The following is a 14619-nucleotide window of genomic DNA, read 5'->3' on the forward strand; positions in this document are numbered from 1 at the left end:
AGCCTTAAACCTACAAAACAGGAATAAATTACTCATTTGCAAGAAATAAAAGTGCTTTCTGCATTTTATCAGCTTGGGTGAAAGTAGCACAGCCTACATACATATGCTAAATTCTATTACCTGTAAAGATACCATCGATATAATATATATATGTATATTCTGTTTTTAATACTATGACACTGCAAATGATGGTTTTCCATTTTGTTTGTGTTAATTGTATACACACTTTGGAAGCTGATAGTGTAAGAGTGATTGTAATTGAGCTATAAATTCAGCATAGATAAATGCCATCCATTTGTCTGGACAGTTCTGTGATGAAATACATTTCTAAAGCATGGATAGCAGGCAGAATGTCTGAGATAACAAGTGATAAATGCCTCTACCTATAGCTAGAGAAAGACTATGCTCAATAAAAAGTTCTTGAAGAGATACCATACATTATTTTCTCTTGACTCTGCACAATAAATTTGTTATATTAAAATATTCTTTATAACATGACTAAAATGAACAGAATTACATTCTGAAATCTAAAATATTGTATATCTTATTGTTGCATTAGGTGTTACTAACCCTCTGCTCCAAAAGAAAATACTTTTACATCAATCTGATTAAAGAAATTAGACTCCTGATATCTGTATATATGTGAAAAGGCAAGCTCATGAATACCCAGAGATACATATCCATAGCTATTGTACACCGCTGTAATGTCACCAAAGTCAATAGAGCTTTAATGGATTATACCAGAATGCTTCAGAATCTGTATAAAGCTATCTTGGAGCAAACCTTAACATGAGCTATAACACGTGTTTTGAAGGTGACCATGAAAAGCGTAATTTCCCCTTACATTTTTGTTTTTTTTTTTTCCTCAGAAAAAGGAAATTGAATTTCACAAGCAAAACATCCTGTCATTCTGAAGATCTGTTTAAAGAGCTGTAAGCGGATGATTTATTTATGAAAAAGATAAAAGTTCTCCTGTAGAAATGTGAATTTTAAAATTTCATTTGTATCACCAAACTCCCATTCCTGAGTTATTTATATCTCTAAGTATTTTTGTGGTCTTCATCAGCCAGGTGCTTGTTTTATCCTGGAAAAGATTTGGGTTTGGGATGAAGAAAATAGAAATGGTTCTGTGGGAATGGAGGTCAGAAAAGCAGATGGTTGTGTTTAGATGTGAAAGCAGTGTAAGTGTTGGTCTGTCTTCCATTGTGTTTGATATGTGAAGGGTTCTGTCTCCTATAGACATAAGTTTCCTTCAGTTGGTAAATAGTAAAAAACCCTTAGAAGTAGTAATAGGAAGGAAGCATAGACCTTTACCAGATGGAGAGCTCCTATTCAGTGATGTGCTTTTGTAGAATTATGCATGTAACAGAATTATTTCAATGCATGTTAAGAATTAGGTTTGGGGATGTATAACATTCTTTCTTCTTACGTCCCTTGGATACTGGAGAATTTTACTTACCATGTGGATCAGCTGAGAGAAACAGCAGTGCCAGAACAGAGGATGGGAAAGGATCACCTGTATCTTCCAACCAATCTCCACCAGTCATTAGACTCAGTATTGGAGAGATGTACAGGGCACCTCTTTCTGGAGATTCCAGATCTTTTCTTTTGGCTATCAGAAAAAAATGAAGCTTTATTTATTTTATTTTTTTTTTTAAAGTTTGCAAAGGAATATAAGCAATAATTTATCTGTGGCAAAATAGCATATATTGTGTGTGAAAGAAAATGAATATAGTGTTCTGAACAAGAGTCAAATACATGTATATGTTTCAATCAGTACCTGAGGTCTTAATGTCTAAATGTTTATTTTGAGTCCATAACCATAATTTATTTTCTTTTCTCAATACTTCGAGTTCCATACAAATATTTATCTGAAGCAGAAAAATAGCTTTGTGTGAAGAACAAAGAAAAGGCAATCTGGTTTTAGTGTCAGAAGGTTAGAATATGACCAAGGAGTTTCACTGCTGAAGTGATGCTACCCTTTTTGGTAATAAGTGATATGTGTTCTAGAAAAACGGTTTGAGAACTGAGTACTTTTTTTGTTGTTGTTGTTCCTTCTTTAGGAAAAGTAACTTTTGAAGGTATTAGAAACATTATTCCTGAGCATGGGAACTTTGTAAAAAGGTATTTAAGTTCATATTTAACAAGAAACTAAAAAACAAGTCCCTAAGATGAAAGGATTGAAAAGAGGTTTTCATGGAAACAAAACAAAGCATTTGTTTTGATTTTTTCAAAATTGTTATCAGAAAAATATTAAATCCAAACCCACACTAATGTTTTCACTATGGAGTTAAAAAATTATAAATTCTCTGTGCCTTGGCTTTAACTAAAATGCGAATAATGATGAAGAATTTGTTATTCTGTAGTCATCTTGACCTATATTGCTTAGGGAACCAGATTTGTGCAGATGCAAGGAAGTTCTTACCAGCACATGTATTCTGCTCACATAAGATGCATACAGTCCCAGTATTTTGCTTTATTCCTGACACCTAGAATAATAGCTCACATCTTCTGCCAGAGATGAATGACTGTAAATGAGTGTTTAAGAGACTCAACTTCATCATCGATTCCACAGGCTTATTTTTTTTTTGTTGTGTTGTTCAGTCTCCTCCACCAAACTCAAGCTGCTCTCCAATTTCTGCCCCTTTTCAGTTTGTTTTGCAACAAAAATACATCATCCAGTGTATGCTTCTGAATTTGTGAAATACACCACAGGTAGTCAGGGTTTCAACAGCAGCATAGTTCTGGGGAACTTTGCAGTACTTTATAATTTCTGCAGTAGTACAACACGCTGTGGGGTTAGAAATGTTACCCTTTTTATTTACTTCCTTTGTGGTAATAATATCAGCCAAAATCAACGGTACACCAATGCAGACAATCATTGGAATGATTAAATAGGGTAAGAGAGAGAATATCTATGGCAGAGATTAATAAAGGGAGATGACATGAAACCTTCCGGTAATGAGAGGCACATTCTACTTGTCATTTGACATTTGTCCATAGCTGTTACATCATTGACTTCAGTTTTGGTTTTCTGACTCTTCCCCCCTCTGCTCCAGCAGCAGTTCCTTCTGTTTTTTGCTAGCTGAGTTGGAAGCACATTTTGAGATGTGTTTGCTGTCCCCAGTGATGAGTAGCTGTGTGTTACTTCTTTCAGCAAGGAAGCAGTGTCAGTAGTCTAAAGAGTGGAAAGCTCATGTCCTCCTGGGTTTCATTTAATGTCTCTGTTCCTCCTGTAGCACTGGCAGTCAGAGGTGAGTATGACACACAGCCCTGGTTCAGACAGATTAGCTTTTACCTCGGCAGGTTGCCAGTCGCTTTTTGCTAACAAATCCTTCTTGCCTTTATGGAAGAGTTTGGCTTCATCTTATTTATTTCTTCTGTTTCAGCCCCTGAATTGATGATTCTGTAAAATACAGAAGTTCTGCTATGCTCTAATTGCAAGCTTACCATTCTTTTCCCAGATTTTACATGATTTTATTGCTTGAGAAACCAATGCAGGAAACAAAGAGCTCTTAGGCTACTTGTAAATCACAATTCCATGCCCTTTTACCTACTGCAAGCTCAGTCATCATTTTACATGCCACACAAGTAAGTCTCAAAGCAAATTTATGGTGCTCAGACAGGGAGACCTCTGTTTTCAGACAGTTCATCTGAAGAAACCCCTATGAGCTGATATGTTCTGTGAAAAAAGGACTGTCCATGTATGGAAAGGGGAACTGAGATGATCTCAGCCATATAAGCTGTTTCCCTCAGACTTCATGGCAGTATTCCTCTTGGCAATGCTTCTCTTCAGCAGCTCCTACTTTCTTTACTCTTTTTATTTTTGTTTCTTAGTTCATGAGATTATCACTTTCTTATGAGGCCTCAGAGCATCCATCTTTATCTTCCTATTTTGGTGTGCTGAGAAAAGGACATAATATGAATGAGAATCAGTCAGCCTTTCTTTCTCTATTACAAGCCAACGTATGGATGTAACTGCTAGCAGAAACCTCTTTGTAATCACAAAGCTGGCAGCTGGCATGGTAATGAGTCCCTTCCAAAAGAGTGGAGTTTGTTACTATTAATATTAGCCAATGTTCCATTATGTGCTTTTCAAAAAGAAGAAAGTGCTGAATCAAAATTGGAGGCAGACAAGGGTGGGATCTAGAAAAATAAATACAAACAGTGTTAGACATTGTTTATTACCAGCTGTTTTAGTGATCTGTCCCTTTGTTACTCCTAATATGACAAAAGTGGTAGAAGTTCACAGCTGTGTTCAGAGAACGGCAAGGTGAGGTTTTGAGAACAGACATTCTTTCTGAAAAATATGCAAGGCATGGATCCATTCTTAATGTTTTTAAAACCTCACTGACTTCACCAGAGACAGATTTTTGCCTTAAATATCAGACTAATTCTTTGAATTTGTTTGACACTGGGTCAGCCTTTATAAATCTCTATAAATTCTGGGCACAGACTTCTTAAGGACATCATTTGTAATGAATAATCTTGAATACATTAGCACACAAGGTAAGAAACTTGAAAAAAATGTATTTGGTATGGTTCTATTCTGGTCCTAGTTTTAAATAAGCACCCTAGTTTTAAATAAACACTTTTTTTTTTTTTTTTTTTTTTTTGTATATGTTGTGTTTGCCTGTTAACAAAACTTATACAGGCTACGTTTCTGGAGATAGAATTTCAAGTTGGTGGCCTTGAGTTTTCTCTTACTTGTGGGAGGAGTGCTTCTGACTGCACTGTGTTGAATATGTGAAAGTTGGCATCCTAAGCCTGTAATTTTCCTTATGAATATTAATTCTGTAGTAACAGTTCTCAGTCTGTGCTACTTATAGAGGACAGTTTTGGTTTATTTTTTGCCTTAAGGTGTTTTTTTTGTTGTTGTTGTTTTGTTTTTTTCTCTTTTCTCTCCAGATGGAAAAAAAGGAATGGGTTGGATAACTAGTCTGCGGCAAGGTTTTATTTTCTTTGTCTTACAAAAAGAAGGTAAAGGATTGTTTACATTTCGGGAGAATTCTTGGGGCTTACAGAGGTTTTCAACCTAAGGATTCTAGAACAGGCTAGTAATGGGATGATGATTTAATAGCAAATTCCAGATGGTATCTGTGCACATGAATAAGTACCTATGTGTCTTTGTTTCAGTTTATATCCCAAATAGCATAAGGGTTAGAAAATCTCTACAGCAACTGGTAACTCTCAAAGCCTTTTACAGTAGGATTGTCTTGGCAGAGGAAAGGTCATGGTTATGGGTTTTGACAAAGAATTCCTGGGAGGCCCTTTTCTTCCAAAAGTCTGGATTTCCCTTTCATCTTGTAGTACTGTTCAAATACACTGACTATCATCATTACTCTGAAGAAAATCCTGAATAGGGGGTGTGTCCAAGTGGAATAGCTATCATTCATTGAAGTTCATGACACAGCAAGTTCTGAAAACCAGAGGAGCTGATAAACTCATTGTGCACAGCTAGCCAGGAACTGAAATTGCTGTTTCTTTGGAAATGCTGACATTTCAAGGGGGAAAATGCAATTTGTAATACGAACAAGATAACTAAAAATGTGACTTTGCTCTAAAATGAAAATAGTCTGAAAGCATACTTGTGGCATCAAATCATTTTAATTTATAGAGTTCAAAAGTTCTTCTTTGACTTCAATAATTCAAGTCATTCCGTTTCAGTTCCATATTTTATAAAAACTTTAAATGTAATCAAAAGCACGATTAGAAAGCAAATCTAAGCACAAAGCATACAATAAATATAAAATAAACATGCAGCATAAATGATTGGATAAACAAATACACATGTACTTTATTTATTTATATACACTTATATATAGAAACAAAATAAATGCATAATATGAATCTCCTAATGAAATTAAGAGTTTTCAGATTTTTCAAAGGAGAAATTCTGACATTTCATGTTTTGAAATACAAAAAACCACTTGAGCTTTTATGGAGTGTGTGTGTGTGTGTATGCATTTATGTTTTAGTTCTAATAAAACTGTGTTTTTATGTGGAAAATGGTTACACTGAAAAATGTTGAAGTCACTCAAGCTGCTTTATCTTCAGCCAGTTAAATTTGACAATGACAGAAACTGACTTTGAGCTGATCTTTGTGCCAACCACCACTGTGTTTTCTATAATGCTGCCTTAAAGTGCCACCAATGCCACCATCTTTTTCATATTTTTTTCCATTATTATTATGATGGGCTCCATCTGCACTAATGACACTAATGAATAAAGTGGGTCAGAAACCATTTTCAGACCCTGAGGCTAGATGAGCAACATTAGTAGTAGGGTGATGGTTGAACCAGATGATCTTGAAGGTCTTTTCTGACCTTAATGATTCTGTGATTCTATGATATGTGCCGTACCACCCCACAGCTTTACCAGAATTCAACAATATGTGAAGTTAAGGGACAGTACTTTGGCATATGCTTCATATGAGTTTGCTCATACATGATGTGGCTGTAAAGACTATTGAACAGGGCTCAAATTTCCTTCTCAAACAAATGCTTTTGGAGAGAGCAAGGAGCTCTTGCAACAGTAGAGTTGGGGAAGAACTAGCAAAAATCCTTCAAGAAGAGGACGTGTGGGGGATCATTGAAGCCTCAAGGAAATGACTCTGATCCAGTCTATGTGACCCAGGATAAACATTAACGAAATTGTTGGGATTGATCTGGCATAAAAAAGAGTGAGATACTCACAGAATATGGCTATCATATATCACTGGTCATATATCCTGAATTAGATTCCTAGTCAAAACAGCAAAAACTTACAGGCCAACTGCATATTCATCTACCTTCCAGACTTTAAGTTGTTTCATAAAATTTACTCCTTCAAGCAATATTTAATCATGAAATAGTCTTGTCCTTTTCAGAACACAAAAGTATGTATTGAAGTTATACAATCCATTTTTTAGTTTTTTTATAATAATATATACAGCAATTTTGTGACATACCCATTATCACATGTATACAGCATTCAACTGATGATGATTTATGCCTCCCACTGCTGCTGTCAAATCAGTGATGACAAGTGTCCTTGCATTACTCTTCAGTTTTCTGGCATAGCAGACTTAGCGTAGATACTCCTGTTTAGTTGACAGTGGTAGGGGAGAAGGGGCCAGTTACATTCCATTTGATAGAAACCCTTATAACAATGCTGGCCTGGCATTATCTAAGTCTCTGCAATTTTCCAAAGCACTAGCCTTTTTATTTTTAAACAGAACAGAACTGATCCAAGCACGAAGACTACAGGAGTGCCAAATGTACATAGAGATGCTATCAACGATTTTGCTAAAAACAACATAGAAACTCAAGGAACCTGAATAGGCTTTCAGGGTTAGTTTATACAGTATAGGGCATAAGGAACACAGCAACAGATCAGATTATGTTTAAAAAGGTATAACCATATTTCTGCAGTGACATAATTCATCAAAATTTATTCTTTCAAAAATAGGGGTGAAAATAATGCTTTGATTTTTGTTTCAACCACTACTGCATTTATGACCCTGCTGAAGCAAAAAGCTGCTCCATTGGAGTCAGAGAATTGAAGGTGACTTGCCAGAATAACATTGCTTTCTAGGGTTTGGAGAGGATCCAGGCTCAGGCTGCTTGTGCATGCATGTAAACTACGCAAATACCTGCACAGAACTAATGCACCAGACTCAGGGGATTTCCGACTCAGGGAAAGAGTAAATACATTTTGCAATGAGGAAAAATAGAGAATGCAGCTAAAAGAGAAAGAGACCAGGCTACTAGCAACATCAGAGATGTGTTGAGGACTCTACAAAAGCAGCACACCTGCTCCAGGTTAGGTTTATAACTGATGGGGTAGATGGTATGATTGACAAGAAAGAAGAGAGTGTTAGTTTGCCAGTAACAGTTGCAACCACTAAGCTTGATCTTGAACATAGGGTAGGTTAGAGAGTTTCTCTGAGCTCTTTTCTGGATTAGCCTGAACCTATCTTATAGCAAAAAATAATGAAGAAAAAAAAAATCTGTCTTGATTTAAAAATCTTTCTCAAGATTTTTTCAGTTGTCCCAAAGTCATCATCACATTTTGAAATTTGCACCCTGTTTGAATTCTGAGTTTTCTGAACTTCACCTTCCAGCCATTGGCTTCTTTTACACCTCCCTCTTCTAGATTGTAATCAAGCCTCCTTTAGGCTTCTTTTTGAGAAGTGAAACAGATTGAGTTTCTTGCATGTTGTACTACAAGGCTTTTTCCAGTCATTTACTCACACAGGTTCTCTTCTCAAACTGTTACTTAGTTTTTGCCTTTCTAAGTACTCCCCCAATATACTACAGCCACTGTCCCACTAGAGCCCAAAATAAAGCCTCTCTGCCTCCACTTCTCATTCCTCGGTTTATGCCATCTTCAGTCTAAAACATCTTTGCTTTTAATTCAGCAAGCATTATTCTGAAATCTTACTTGTATCTCTTTGCCAACCAAGTCTTTTCTAGAGTTCCTGTCTCCAGAAGAGAGGTTTGTGTCCGCTTTTTAAAAGATACTTAATGTTTTGTCCTAGTAGCACTTTTGAACATTTTCAAGTGGCCTAATTTCATGGTTCTCTATAGTCAATGGAGACAACTAGGCACATCGAAAAGTCACTGAAAAGGTAACAGCATACTATACTCCAAGCCAACTAGAATCAACAAACTGCAAATATGAAGACTTTGTTAAAATTTCAACCCTTCCCAGAATTGCTGCTGTCCTTTTGCTAGTAGTATACAAGAGAACTGGTACGTCACTTTTCTTCATCTTTATCTGTGATTTTTGTTTTTCATAATTATATACTTATAAAGTATATTAGCTTTTTGCTGAATAAATAAAAAAAAAATTATATTGCCGAGAGACAAGAAACAACTCCATAAGATACTTCTATTGACAGATCCACTCTGTGATGATTACATTACAGTTACATTTCTGAGAATGTAGTTACTTTTTTTTTTTTTTTTTAATATTGTTGTATACCATGTTGAATTTATGCCGTCCTGCTTTTTAATCAAACTTTTGCACACTACAGCAGTTAAATGCTCTGCAGAAGTCTGTCACTTGAACACTATTACCTTTATCAGTTCATCACAAAGAAGACATTGTGTTATTTTGACAGAATTACTTTTCCCTAAATCTTCATTGACAGTTATTACTTGCAATAAATGTTGCTAGTCAGCTGAGAAACACTGAGTGCTATGTCCAAGCATCTTTTCAACTGACTCCTCAGAGTGCAGTTTATTGCTAAACCCATACAAAAATTTGAGTGTTTTCCTAATTTATGCACTGCCAGGTCTCAGAAGACTTGTTTGACTCTCAATATACACCTTTGGATACAGGTATCTCTTCATGTAATAGTAGTAGTCACTCAATGGTATCTCATATATTGATTAAATCTCCTTGTAGTTGTTAGATTATTTCAACTAGATATCATGCCAGGAACTTGCCAAGAATGAATACTTCACCCATATGCTTAAAACTGACATAAAATTCATTACCTCCAGTTCTCCTTATCTACTTGATCAGACCAAAGAGCAACAAAAACAACAACAAAAAGTCTTCCCCAGTCTAGTAATGTTAAACAATAGAATATATATATTTTAAATATATCTTCTGCATTCCCTTCCCTGGGATTTTCTATATTCAAGCTTCTCTTTGACATCATGCTATGTTATTAATATCTTTAAATAAAATCTTGTATTTTCATTTAAAGAATGTACCTCCAAAAGAGAGCTATGGATTAAGGAAAATTCCCAAGAATAGGATTCAATTCATATTTAAAGCACACCAGCTTAATGGTCTACATGTATATGTCTGCATGTAAAATAAGTCTTGCAGTTTAAACTGTGAAAGCTCATTGGAGATCTGGTCAACACAGTCAGGAGACCTTAGAAAACTATTCATCTGACTAGTCTTAAGGATCAGTTCAGCTACTCATGCATTGATTGTCTAGTACCATTTGAGACACCCTAGACTATATAAAGCATCTGTATGGAGATTCTGATGTGGCACAGGATCTAACGATAATGCTATCTCCTACTGAGATAGCAGCAGTATTTCAGGCAGGGTGCCTTAGGAAGTCACAAATGTCACTAAATGCCATTATGTGTTTGCACATAACTTGAGCTCTGAGTGCAAGATGAGCTGTTTTTCTCTAGTCTCTAGTAGTCCCTGTATTGACCAGTTCTCTACTGACAAGAATGGGAGCTGAGGCATCTACCTCCCATGTGGTCACCTATGGGCAGGCCTGTTTAAGCAATTTCATGTAAAGCTGAATATTTCCCCACATCTGGAGTAACCAAAAGGTGTAAGGTACATTGTGTCATGTGCATTGCAGGGTCAGAAGGTACGGTTCACATTCAGCCAACCTTCCAGTGATTCCTCCTATCAAGCTAGGAACTGTTTATACCTGTATATGACATAGAGTTAGGACATCACTAAAACAAGTAACCAGACCCAGAAGGCTGGAAACACTATGTACTTGAGGTCTCCCAAGCAACTGACTTGTAAGCCTTTATGGTCTCACATGTTACCAGATCCAACACCTAAGAGTATACTGTGACTGAGAAACAGATGAGATACTGTCAAGTTTTCCGCATCATACCTGGGGATTGCTGTACAGTTTCAGCATGCTGTTGTTCTAATGAGCCATAACAAAATTCAATTTTTGGATTCCCTACATTCTTCGGGGGAAAAAGTTCATAGAGTAGAATGCTTTTTAAAACAGCAGTCGAGCCTCCCACAACACTCAAGGGTGGGGCACTTTAATCACACAAGGATAAATAATATAAATATATTCATATTAATAATATGCACACTATAATACATATTAATAATATACATATTATACTACATAATAATAATACAAATATATACGTATAACCTTTTTAAGTTTATATGCTAATAAGACAGACAAGAGTAATGTGCTTCAGAGAAGTTTTAGGAAAGTGAATACAAACTCTTCATTTAATTCCTCCATTCTCCTGATCTCTTCAAAGCCACAAGACTTAGAGCTCTAATCAGTTCCAGAGACCAGTTAAGGTGTGTTCCCTAGACTATTGCTAGCAAAGGAAAAAACTCCTGAAAAGGAAAAAACTCCTCAAAAATAAAATAAAATAAAATAAAATCACTTGTATTTACAAACAAACAAACAAAAACAGAAAATGGGTTACAATTTGAATATCAACTCTTTTCTTCCCTATTTTGTACATTTCCTTCTTCAAAATAAAAAAAAAATAAAAAAAAATTAAAAAAAACAACTGTCCATGTCATAGAATGACTTCTTAGTAAATGCCATTTTTTGGCATATCAGTTTCAGATCTTATACAGACAACAGGTGGTTTATCAACATTTTGTTGACAAACATGATCACAGACAACAATCACTGCTTTAACTACTCAGGGGCTTTATAAATTTTCTCTCTCTGGAAGCAGATTTTGAGTCTGCTTTATTCTTTTTCAGAATGTGGAAGATGGAACAAAAATTGAGGAGGTATATTTAAGTCACTGCTGAAGCACATTGTCCAGAACATTTGCAATATGCTATTTTCACTTTTTTTTTTTTTTTTTTTTTTTTTTTCTTTCTTTTCTTCCTTTTCTCTCTTCTAGCCCAGAAAGGCACACATTTCTTACTGAAGCAAACACAGGGCTGTGTCCCAGTAAGAGAGAATCAAATAGCTCTATTACTAGCAGTTAACTACCATGATTTAGCCCATCTGGAGAGAACAACAGTAATGACATTTGAATATTTCAGTGGAAACAATTTAACTGAGAGTTGGTGTCTGTTGTTGGTTTTGTTTGTTTGTTTGTTTGTTTTATGGACACGAATGTCTCCATTTCTATGTATAGATGTGTACAACTGTACATGTGAGTGTGTGTATGTGTTAGTGTCTGAAAAATAACCAGAGTAAAACACATCACTAACATCTGGGATAACAGAATTGGCTAACTACAATCCACACTTGTGTCCCCATATTATCTATGAGCAAAAACCCATGTTAGAATTGTCAGCACAATGGTAAAATAGAGAGAATATTATAAACTACAGCAAATTAAAGTGTGGAGTGAGAGTGCCTCTCCAGTGAGAGAAGTTCATTTTCACCTGGCTTTGGCATTGAATTTTTCAGAGAAAAAATGTACTGCAGAAATGACTTCAAATATTTAAAAAATAAAACAAAAATGTGTAGAAAATAAATACAGATGATATAATTAAAATCAGAAATAACTTCAATAATTTAGATTTTAATCATTTTTAAAGTAGAATCTGTCAAGGAAACAGCTGAGAAGAATGTTAACTAGAAAATGCATTTACAAGGGTGGCCTTTAATCATGGATCGCATTGAATAAATTAGTTTTATAGTTAACTAGATATTTGTAAATCTAGAGGCAATTTTTGTTCATGGGTAAATGGAGTGCACTCCATGAATAAGTCACCTTCATTTTTATTTTATATACTCAAAATATGGCAGAATTGTTACATGTATCATAAGATCTTACATTTTTTCATAGTGTACTAGCTTCTCAATGCATTCATTTTTAAACTGTACTGAATATTAATGCTATATTTAACTATAATCCATGAATCCAGATTCTGCACCTGCAACTCTGGCTATACTTACCAACTGGAGGATGAGAAGATGGAGAGCAGCCCCGAGTTTATTGTGGCAAGGTTTTGGTAGCAGGGGACCATAGGGGTGGCTTCTGGGAGAAGAATCTATAAGCTGCCCCGTGTTAGGTAAGGGCCCTGCTGATGACCAGAGCCAAGCCAGTAAGTGCTGTTGTTTGCACCTCTCTGAGAGCATATTTAAGAAGTAATAATTAAAAAATAAATAAATAAATAATGCTGCTTTACAGCAGCTGGGAGAGTGAGAGGAGTGAGAAACAGCCTTGCAAGCACCAAGGTCAGTGAAGAAGGAGGGGGAGAGGTGCTCCAGGCGCTGGAGCTGAAGTCCCCTGTGGCCTGTGGTGAGGACCATGGTGAAGCAGGATGTCCCCCTGCAGCCCATGGAGTACCACGGTGGAGCAGGGTTCCATGCTGCAGCCCATGGAGGAGACCACGGTGGAAAAGGTGGACCTGCACTGATGGAGTCTGCAGCCTGTGGAAGACCCCCAACAGAGCAGGCCCTGGGCCAGAGCTGCAGCCCGTGGAGAGGAGCCCACGGAGGAGCAGGGGTTCTGGGCGGAGCTGCCGCCCACCTGTGGGGGACCCGTGCTGGAGCAGTTTGCTCCTGGGGGATGGAGGGACCCCGTGGTACGGAGCCGTGTGGGAGCAGTTCTTGAAGAGCTGCTGCCTGCGGGCAGCCCCCCCAGGCTCAGTTCGGGAAGGACGGCATCCCGTGGGAGGGACCCCACAGCACCAGGGATGAGAGTGATCAAGAAGGAGCGGCGGAGACAAAGCGCTACAGACTGACCACAACCCCCATTTCCCCTTTGTCTTGTGCCACTCAGGGGGAGGAGGTGGAAGAGAGTGGATGGGGGGATTTGGTTTCTTTCCTTTGTTTCTCACTTCTCTAGCATGTTAGTAATAGACAATAAATCTTACTATCTCCCTGTACTGAGTCTGTTTTGCCCATCATGATAACTGTTGAGTGATCTCCCCATCCTTATCTCAAACCTTGAGCTCTTTGTGTCGTATTTTCTCCCCTTTCCTCTTTGAGGAAGGGGAGTGAGAGAGCAGCCGTGGTGGAACTCGGCTGCTCACAGGAGTAAAAACACCACTCCCCACAGAAAAGGATCTGGGGGTTCTGGTTGATGGCAAGTTGAATATGAGCACGCAGTGTTCCCTGGCAGCCAAAAGGGCCAACTGTACCCTGGGTGCATCAGGCATGGCATTGTGGTTGAGGGAAGCAATTGCCTGGCTCTGTTCTGCGTTGGTGCAGCCTCACCTTGAGTACTGTGTGCAGTTTTGGGTATCAAAACATCAGAAGGACATAAAACTACTAGAGAGATTCCAAAGGAGGGCTACAAAGATGGTGAAGGGTCTGGAGGGGAAGAGGTATGAGGAGCGGCTGAGGCCCCTTGGTTTGCTCAGCCCCGAGCAGAGGAGGCTGAGGGGAGGCCTCATGGTGGCCTGCAGCTCCCTCATGAGGGGAGTGGAGGGGCAGGCGCTGAGCTCTGCTCTCTGGAGACAGCGACAGGACCCGAGGGAACGGCATGGAGCTGGGACAGGGGAGGCTCAGGCTGGGGGTTAGGGAAAAGGTCTGCACCCAGAGGGTGGTTGGTCACTGGGACAGGCTCTCCAGGGCAGTGGGCACAGCACCGAGCCTGCTGGAGTTCAAGAAGTGTTTGGACAACGCTCTCAGACATAGGGTTTGATTTTTGGCTGGCTCTTGTGTGGAGCCAGGAGTTGGATTCAATGATCCTTGTGTGTCCCTTCCAACTTGGAATTTTCTATAATTCTATAATTCTACAATAATCCTAAGTAGTACTGATGTTTCTTCACACAAAATTGCTACGGAGAAATATTAATTGGTTTGATTATTTTCTGCTTCCCTTATTTACATTTTGTCACTCTTGCTGTTACCAAAACACAGCTTTGTTATTTTTCTTTTCAAAATGAGTGCATGTTATTAACCCATGATAGCAATGCAGTTGACAACGAGGCAAATCTGTTGTTGTTGTTGTTATTGTTGTT

At 37.7% G+C, this 14619-nt stretch overlaps 1 protein-coding gene and 1 long non-coding RNA gene across 3 annotated transcripts in view; one reads left to right on the forward strand and one right to left on the reverse strand.

Moving 5' to 3' along the window:
- The window catches only part of ST6GAL2 (ST6 beta-galactoside alpha-2,6-sialyltransferase 2), a 181217-nt gene that overhangs the window by 37425 nt on the left and 129173 nt on the right, over positions 1-14619 (forward strand). Inside the window, exon 2 of one of the 2 annotated variants that reach the window (XM_084504868.1) lies at positions 870-932. The exons of the other annotated variant lie outside the window; for it this stretch is intronic. The gene's annotated coding sequence lies outside the window, so the exon portion shown is untranslated. The remainder of the gene's footprint in view (positions 1-869; positions 933-14619) is intronic. 2 annotated transcript variants of the gene reach the window in all.
- Positions 2743-14014, reverse strand: LOC311427545. The gene is made up of 2 exons (XR_014687418.1): positions 13871-14014; positions 2743-3903 (listed from the first exon to the last, which is right to left on the reverse strand). It is a non-coding gene; the product is annotated as an uncharacterized lncRNA (long non-coding RNA).

This window comes from Aythya ferina (assembly GCF_964211825.1).
Source record: "Aythya ferina genome assembly, chromosome: 1".
NCBI lineage: Eukaryota > Metazoa > Chordata > Aves > Anseriformes > Anatidae > Aythya > Aythya ferina.